At 36.7% G+C, this 9,282-nt stretch overlaps 1 long non-coding RNA gene across 1 annotated transcript; it reads right to left on the bottom strand.

The window, feature by feature from the left end:
• Nucleotides 1–5,542: 5,542 nt before the first annotated feature.
• On the bottom strand, nt 5,543–6,808 carry LOC127873975 (uncharacterized). Its single transcript, XR_008046466.1, has 2 exons — nt 6,613–6,808; nt 5,543–6,456 (listed from the first exon to the last, which is right to left on the bottom strand). It is a non-coding gene; the product is annotated as an uncharacterized LOC127873975 (long non-coding RNA).
• Nucleotides 6,809–9,282: the final 2,474 nt, after the last annotated feature.

Here is a 9,282-nt window from a genome sequence, read left to right as displayed (position 1 = left end):
ACTAATCTAACGGTTGAACACAATATATGTAAAAAAATTCTGGAATTTGAACACTGTTTACATAAATGGAAAAAATGGAATCTTTCACTTATAGGAAAAATCACAGTTATCAAAACTTTTGCATTGCCAAAACTAATACATATGTATACCCATTTACAGTGTTAGAAGGACCAGATGAAAGTAAAATTAAAACTTTAAAAACAACTATGTTCAAATTTTTATGGAACGATAAACCAGACAGGATAAAACGTGACCAAATTATACAAGAATATAAAAATGGCGGTTTAAAAATGATTGACATAGAAAGCTTTGTGGATGGTCTCAAAGCTTCTTGGGTTAAACGATTTATACATCAACCGGAATCCAAAATAACAAAATTATACAGTACTTTTCTGGAAAGCTATGGAAATTTTTTCATTTTAAAAAATCACATTAAACCTGACGATATAGACACACTTAAAATTCGATCAGTGTTCTTAAAAAAGATACTTAAGGTCTGGAATAAGGTTAACGCTCAAAATAACATCACAACTATAGGAAAAGAAATAATTTGGAACAACTCTTTTATAAAAAACTCTCAGGGTTTATTTTTCTACAAAAGCTGGCATATTAAAGGACTCAATCATGTAGAACAAATATACGACTATAGAATAAAGCAATTTTATAGTTTTGAGCAATTAAAAAACTTGTACGAGTTAAATAACAGTGATTTTCTGAAATACTATAGTCTCATAAAAAGTGTGCCACAAGATTGGATAGAAAAGCTGAAAACTGAAAACATAATTTATCAACCACCAGAAAATTTACTTTCATCAATTACAGAGTCAACTAAAATCTGCAAATTAGTATACCAAAAATTCGTACTGACGAAGCAAATCAATCCAATCAAGGCAGTTACAAAATGGGAATTAATTTTTGATAAAGAATTTGAAACGAATAAACTGTTTACTCAACCGTTTAGACTGACCCACGATACCAAACTAAGAACTTTTCAGTATAAATATATTATGCAAATTATTCCTAACAATAGTTATTTACTGCAGTGTGGTTTGACACATTCCAATTTGTGTGATTTTTGCAGCATGTCAGTAGATTCAAATATGCATATGTTTTGGGATTGTCCTATAATTCAACAGTTTTGGAACAGTGTAAAAGTGTATATCGAACAAACTGCGAATTTGCCGAGCATTTCAAATTTTGATTATGAACATATTAGCTTTTGTAACGTTTCGGTTGGTCATTCCAAAACATCACATATTGTTAACTTTATCATATTGTTGGCAAAATTTTATATTTTTAGAAATAAGTATCAGAACACCATTCCCAATATTTATCATTTTAACACGTATCTTCATAATAGGCTTAACATTGAGGAGATAATTGCTTTCAATAAAGATCAAATAGAAACTTTTCGAGCAATTTGGAACAACTTTTTAACATAATTTTTTTTTTTGCCAGAACATGCATTTGTATGCTTTGATCTATTTGTCGAACCGTATGTAATTATGAATATTGCTTGCTGCTGTCTCGTTTATAAATTTCGACAGATATGTTTATCGCATGTTTTTTTTTTGCTATTTTTTTTTTTTTATTGCTATGTCAAAATGTGTGCAATTGTATCGTCATTTGGTGAATAAATATACTTATACAAAAAAAAAAAAAAAAAAAAAAAAAAAAGATGTTAATGTTTCGACGTCACGTCAAAGAATGTGTTTTTCTCCACAATTGGTAATGCTATTCATTATATTTATATACCATGATTAATCATACGTATATTAACGATGATGAATAAAACAAGAGCACCGCCTTGCGGGTGCAGACCGCTCATCTATTTTTCTATTTAAAGGTGTAGAGACCTATCTCAATTTCAATCACAAAGGAGGGAGGGGTGAAGTGGAGAGGGGTGTATAGTGTGTGGGTGTGGTCATTTCTTACATTATCTTCCAAAAATGCAAAAAAAAAGATGGGGGGGGGGGGAAAGGGGAGATTCTTGGGTGGGATGGTTGGACGGTATTTCAAAAATAAAATAATAAAAATAAATATTTGTGTTTTTTAACCATAGTTGAAAAAACAAGAGATATGTTCGTCAGAAAAACAATGCCCCCTATTGCGCCGATTTGAAATTTTTAATTTTTTTATTTTTTTTTACCTTTGACCTTGAAGGAGGACATTGACCTTGAACTTCCACCACTCAAAATGTGCAGATTCATGAGAATGCCACTTTGAAAATTTTATAAAAAAAATTACCTTTGACCTTGAAGGATAACCTTGACCTTGAACTTAAAAATGTGCAGCTTCATGAGAACGCCGCTTTGAATTTAAAAAAAAATAATTTTTACCTTGAAGGATGACCTTGATCTTGAACTTCCACCACTCAAAATGTGCAGCTCCATGAGATACACATGCATGCCAAATATCAAGTTGCTACCTAATCAATATTGAAAAAGTTATGGACAATGTTAAAGTTTTCGGACGGACAGACGCCATAAATTTGACATTTGACCTTGAAGGATGACCTTGACCTTTCACCACTCAAAATGTGCAGCTCCATGAGATACACATGCATGCAAAATATCAAGTTGCTATCTTCAATAGTGACAAAGTTATGGCCAATATTAAAATTTTTTAGGACGAACGGACGGACTGACATACTGACACACTGACGGACAGTTCAACTGCTATATGCCACCCTACTGGGGGCATAAAAATTATTTTTGGGGGGTGGGGGGGGTATAGTGTGAGGGTGTGGTGGTCATTTATTAGATGATCTTTAAAAAAAAGGGGGGGGACTGAGGGGGATGGAGGGGCGTGGGGGATGGTGTGGGTGGAGTCTATTGTGGTATGTCAGGGTAGAGCTGTTTTGTCAAAGTATCAGTCAAATCTAATCATAAATAAAGAAGTTATGGCAATTTTAGCAAAATTTAATAATTTGACCTTGAGAGTCAAGGTCATTCAAAGGTCAAGGTAAAATTCAACTTGCCAGGTACAGTACCCTCATGATAGCATGAAAGTATTTAAAGTTTAAAAACAATAGCCTTGATACTTTAGAAGTAAAGTAGATCTAAACACAAAATGTAACCATATATTCAAAGTTTCTTAGTAAAAAAAGGGCCATAATTCCGTAAAAATGACAACCAGAGTTATGCAACTTGTCCTTTACTGTCCCCTTATGATACACTGCAACGCCGATATATCGCGGACTGGTATATCGCGCTGTCCAATATATCGCGCTTTGGCTATGGCTCCCAAAAATCCGACAAGCATCATCATTAAATGACATGTTTTAATCTGAGAGTTCGCTAACTTAAGCGAAAAACCGGTTATAGCTAGTGGTAACACCCTATATTTCGAGGCTTACTATGGAACGCAGTGAAGCGTGAACAACAGTCGATAAGTGACAGTGTTGTTTACACACGGCTGGGGTTGTTTTTAACACTAAAGAAATAACCAATTAGTGTCATTGCAAAGGTAATATTGGTAGTTCACTGGTATATAAATCGTTAAATTTCGGTACTGGTCATGAATTTCTTTGTCCTGATAAAAAGCGCTCGAAAGTTGGCGTGGGTGTATTTATTTGTAAATAAAAATTTCGTAGCGGGTACAACATTGAGATAGTTTAATTTCCATTAAAAGTTTCGTTGTAAATTTCAATTAGAGTACCGCGGTATCTCGACAATTATATTTTATACGTTTTTGACTGCAATAATTCTTCTTTTTAGCTGATTCGCGAGCGATATCGTACATGAAAATAAAAAATGTAATTTACATTTGGTTTTTATGATAAATAAGATACGTACGTAGTTATGAAAATGTTTATTGTAGAATTGGTTTGCAATTATTACTATACAAATATGTAGCAGCGCCGTATATAAAATGAAAACATTGGGAAATTTGACAAATTAACCGCAATTAAATTAAGTTAGACATTTCTAGAGTAATATCGCGCGCTGGATATATCGCGCTCGCGATCTTTGGACCCCACCAACCGCGATATATCGGCGTTGCAGTGTAGCTTGCGAGTGTTCCAAGTATGAAAGCAATATCTATGATACTTTAGGGGTAAAGTGGACCAAAACACACAACTTAACCAAATTTTCAAGTATAAAGGGCCCATAATTCCGTCAAATGCCAGTCAGAGTTACATAACTTTGCCTGCACAGTCCCCTTATGATAGTTAGTATGTGTTGCAAGTATGAAAGCAATAGCTTTGATACTTAAGGAATAAAATGGACCTAAACACAAAACTTAACCAAAATTTTCAATTTTCTAAGTATAAAAAGGGCACATAATTCTGTCAAAATGCAAGCCAGAGTTATATAACTTTGCCTGACCAGTCCCCTCATTAAGTAAGAAAGTGTACCAAGTTTGAATGCAATAGCATTGATACTTTATGAGAAAAGTGGACCTAAACGCAGAACTTAACCAGACGCCGACGCCAAGGTGATGACAATAGCTCTTTTTTTTTCAAAAAAAAAGATGAGCTAAAAAGAAATACTGTTAGATATAGTGTTTTGTGACCTACTGAAGTGAAGTAACTATTACAAAAACAAATATCTCTGATAACTGACAACACAAGAAAATGTTGGAAATGACATTCGGAAATGACTGATTTTGGATTAAAAATGTATAAATAATCGTTGGTACTTGAATTCGTGGTTCAGTGGACCAACTAAATCCACGAAAATTCGTACCACACAAAATTTAATGGTTTTTCAGTAGTAGCCTAACACTGGCAAATACAACCAAGTGAACCATAATCCCACTTTAATCAGAGCGTCACACTGGTAATGACAGCCAAGAGAACCATATTCGCACTTAAACCAGAGTGTAACACTGGCAATGACAACCAAGTGAACCATATTCCCAGCTTAATCAGAGCATCACACTGGTAACAACAGCCAAGAGAACCATATTCCCACTTAAACCAGAGCATCCCACTGGTAATGACAACCAAGTGAAACATATTTCCACCTTAACCAGAGAATCAGTCACTGGCAATCACAACCAGGTTAACCATATTCCCACTTTAACCAGAGCATCACACAGGTGAATTCAACCATGATGCCAGTGAGAGATCAACATGCAAGACATCCTCTGAACATCCTCAGTGACATCCCTCTATGTTAGTTTTATTGCTTATTTGGGCTGTCAAGGCCTAACTCGCGCACATAGTATTGATTTCAGAGAAACATGAAACAGTATGTCTTAGGTAGTTTTAAGATCAAACCAAAAGATGTCATTGAGTATTGTTTTTTTATGTGTAAGAAGACTTGAATTTTGTATCGTTGAAAGAGCAACTTTGTTGTAGTTTAAGTATATAAAACAAGAGTGCCAAACTGTCACAAGATACGCCCGTTTGAAGGTTTTGGACAACTTGATAACTTTACCATGACCCATATTTGAACTTGACCTACATATCATCTAGACACAACTTCTGACCAAATTTGGTGAAGATCAGATGAAAACTACTTCAATTAGAGAGCGGACACCATGCTTAATGCTTGAAATGCACTAAGTGACCTCGTGATCTAGTTTTTGACCCGACATGACCCATATTTGAACTTGACCTAGATATTGTCTAGACACAACTTCTGACCAAATGTGGTGAAGATCGGATGAAAACTACTTCAATTAGAGAGCCGACACCATGCTAAATGCTTGAAATGCACTAAGTGACCCCGTTACCTAGTTTTTGACCCGGCATGACCCATATTCGAACTTGACCTAGACATTGTCCAGATACAACTTCTGACCAAGTTTGGTGAAGATTGGAAAAAAACTAATTCAATTAGAGAGCGGACACCATGCTTAATGCTTGAAATGCACTAAGTGACCCTGTGACCTAGTTTTTGACCCGGCATAACCCATATTCGAACTTGGCCTAGATATCTACTAGATGCAACTGCTGACCAAGTTTGGTGAAGATCGGATGAATACAATTTGAATTAGAGTCCGGACAAAGTAAAATGCACTAATTGACCCTTTGACCTAGTTTTTGACCCAGCATGACCCATATTCGGACTTGACCTAGATATCAACTAGATGCAACTACTGACCAAGTTTGGTGAAGATCGGATGAATACAATTTGAATTAGAGTCCGGACAAAGTGGCGCCGTTGAAAATGCACTAATTGACCCTATGACCTAGTTTTTGACCCGGCATGACCCATATTCGAACTTGGCCTAGATATCAACTAGATGCAACTGCTGACCAAGTTTGGTGAAGATCGGATGAATACAATTTGAAATAGAGTCCGGACAAAGTGGCCCCTTTGAAAATGCACTTATTGACCCTATGACCTAGTTTTTGACCCGGCATGACCCATATTCGAACTTGGCCTAGATATCAACTAGATGCAACTGCTGACCAAGTTTGGTGAAGATCGGATGAATACAATTTGAATTAGAGTCCGGACAAAGTGGCGCCGTTGAAAATGCACTTATTGACCCTATGACCTAGTTTTTGACCCGGCATGACCCATATTCGAACTTGGCCTAGATATCAACTAGATGCAACTGCTGACCAAGTTTGGTGAAGATCGGATGAATACAATTTGAAATAGAGTCCGGACAAAGTGGCCCCTTTGAAAATGCACTTATTGACCCTATGACCTAGTTTTTGACCCGGCATGACCCATATTCGAACTTGGCCTAGATATCAACTAGATGCAACTGCTGACCAAGTTTGGTGAAGATCGGATGAATACAATTTGAATTAGAGTCCGGACAAAGTGATGCCTTCCGCCCGCCGCCCGCCGCCAAGGGGTTTCACATAATACGTCCCGTATTTTATACGGGCGTATAAAAAGGGCCAAGATGGCTCTAGTTCGCTCACCTGAGATGAGTCGGTTCATTCAATCTTTACCACATGTCAAACTTGACTTAGATATTGTCCAGACAAACATCCTGGTCAAGTTTCATCGTTATTAAATCAAAACTCTGGCATATGGAGTGTTATTGTTTTTTTAAGATTTGACCTTGTTACCTATTTTTTGAGTTGACACCCCTTTCCAAACATCAAAATTAATTGTTTACAAAAATAACAATGGCTGTTTGTAAAACATGCATGCCCCCCATATGGGCTGTCAGTTGTAGTGGCAGCCATTGTGTGAATACGTTTATTGTCACTGTGACCTTGACCTTTGACCTAGTGACCTGAAAATCAATAGGGGTAATCTGCCAGTCATGATCAATGTACCTATAAAGTTTGATGATCCTAGGCCTATGAGTATTCTTGAGACATCATCCGGAAACAATTTTACTGTTTCGAGTCACCGTGACCTTGACATTTGACCTAGTGACCTGAAAATCAATAGGGGTCATTTGCGAGTCATGATCAATGTACATATGAAGTTTCATGATCCTAGGCCTAAGCGTTCTTGAGTTATCATCTGGAAACCATTTTACTGTGTCGGAGTCACCGTGACCTTGACCTTTGACCTAGTGAACTAAAAGTCAATAGCGGTCATCTGCGAGTCATGATCAATGTACCTATGAAGTTTCATGATCCTAGGTGCAAGCGTTTTTGAGTTATCATCCGGAAACCATTTTTCAATGTCGAGTCACCATGACCTTGATCTTTGACCTAGTGACCTGAAATTCTATAGGGGTCATTGGCGAGTCATGATCAATGTACCTATGAAGTTTCATGATCCTAGGCATAAGCGTTCTTGGGTTATCATCCGGAAACCATTTTACTGTTTCGGGTCGCTGTGACCTTTGACCTAGTGACCTGAAAATCAATAGGGGTCATCTGTGAGTCATGATCAATGTACCTATGAAGTTTCGTGATCCTAGCTGTAAGCGTTTTTGAGTTATCATCTGGAAACCATTTTACTGTTTCGGGTCACCATGACCTTGACTTTTGACCTTGTGACCTGAAAATAAATAGGGGTCATCTGCGAGTCATGATCAATGTACCTATTAAGTTTCACGATCCTGGACGTAAGCGTTCTTGAGTTATCATCTGGAAACCATTTTACTATTTCGGGTCACCATGACCTTGACCTTTGACCTAGTGACCTCAAAATCAATAGGGGTCATCTGCGAGTCATGATCAATGTACCTATGAAGTTTCATGATCCTAGGCCTAAGTGTTCTTGAGTTATCATCCGCAAACCATCTGGTGGACGGACTTCTAGAGTGTTCAAATGTTTTCACTAAATACATATAGAGAAAAATGCCCCGCACACTGGCGGCCATGTTTTTTCACCGATCCAGACCATTTTTGAACTCGTCCGAGATATCAATAAAACCAATGTTTTGACCAACTTTCATGATGATTGGGCAAAAATTGTGACTTCTAGAGTGTTTACAAGATTTCTCTATAGCCAAATAGGGAAAACTGCCACTATATACATATAGAGAAAAATGCCACGCCCACTGGTGGCCATGTTTTTTCACCGATCTGGACCATTTTCGAACTCGTCTCAGAAATCAATTCAACCAATGTTTTGACTAACTTTCATGATGATTGGTAAAAAATTGTGACTTCTAGAGTGTTTACAAAGTTTCTCTATAGCCAAATAAGGAAAACTGCCCCGCCCATTGGCGGCCATGTTTTTCAACCGACCGGAACCACTTTTGAACTCAACCAAGATATCACCAAGACAAACATTTTGACAAAGTCACATGAAGATTGAGCCCGAAATGTGACTTCTACAGTGTTTACAAGGTTTTTCTTTTTTTTTACCTAGTGACCTAGTTTTTGACCCGGCACGACCCAATTTTCAAACTCGGTCGAGATTTCATTGGGACAAAGCTTCTGACCAAGTTTCATGAAGATGGGACAAGAAATGTGGCCTCTAGAGTGTTTATGAGCAAATGTTAACGGACGGACGGAAGACAGACAAAGACTGGTCACAAAAGCTCACCTGAGCAATCAGGTGAGCTTAAAATTAACCATTATTATTTTTACAGCAGTTTTACAACTCTTATACAATTAGAAATTACATTTCCCTGTACTGCTAAATTATCACAAGTATCCACATCCATACTTGAAGTTGGTAAAAGTTTATAAATGTATAGTATTCGTTATGTTAATAAATTAATGATTTTTAAATAAGCACACCAATATAGTCTCTAATTTGTGCATAAAATCGCATATGCGTTCATGTACAAGTTAACATACTGTATATAAACACCATCAGTTTTATTGTAAAATATAAAAATACTTAATCTAAAATCTATTTACAGAGACTCTGGCATCAGTTGAGAACACTCGTGTAGAACTGATCACCAAATACTTGTACTCTCATCCTCAAGAGATAAAGAAAACTGCAT

The sequence above is a fragment of the Dreissena polymorpha genome, chromosome 1 (genome assembly GCF_020536995.1).
Source record: "Dreissena polymorpha isolate Duluth1 chromosome 1, UMN_Dpol_1.0, whole genome shotgun sequence".
Lineage (NCBI taxonomy): Eukaryota > Metazoa > Mollusca > Bivalvia > Myida > Dreissenidae > Dreissena > Dreissena polymorpha.
The sequence above is the reverse complement of the archived record's forward strand: the minus strand, read 5'-3'. Positions and strand labels throughout refer to the sequence as shown.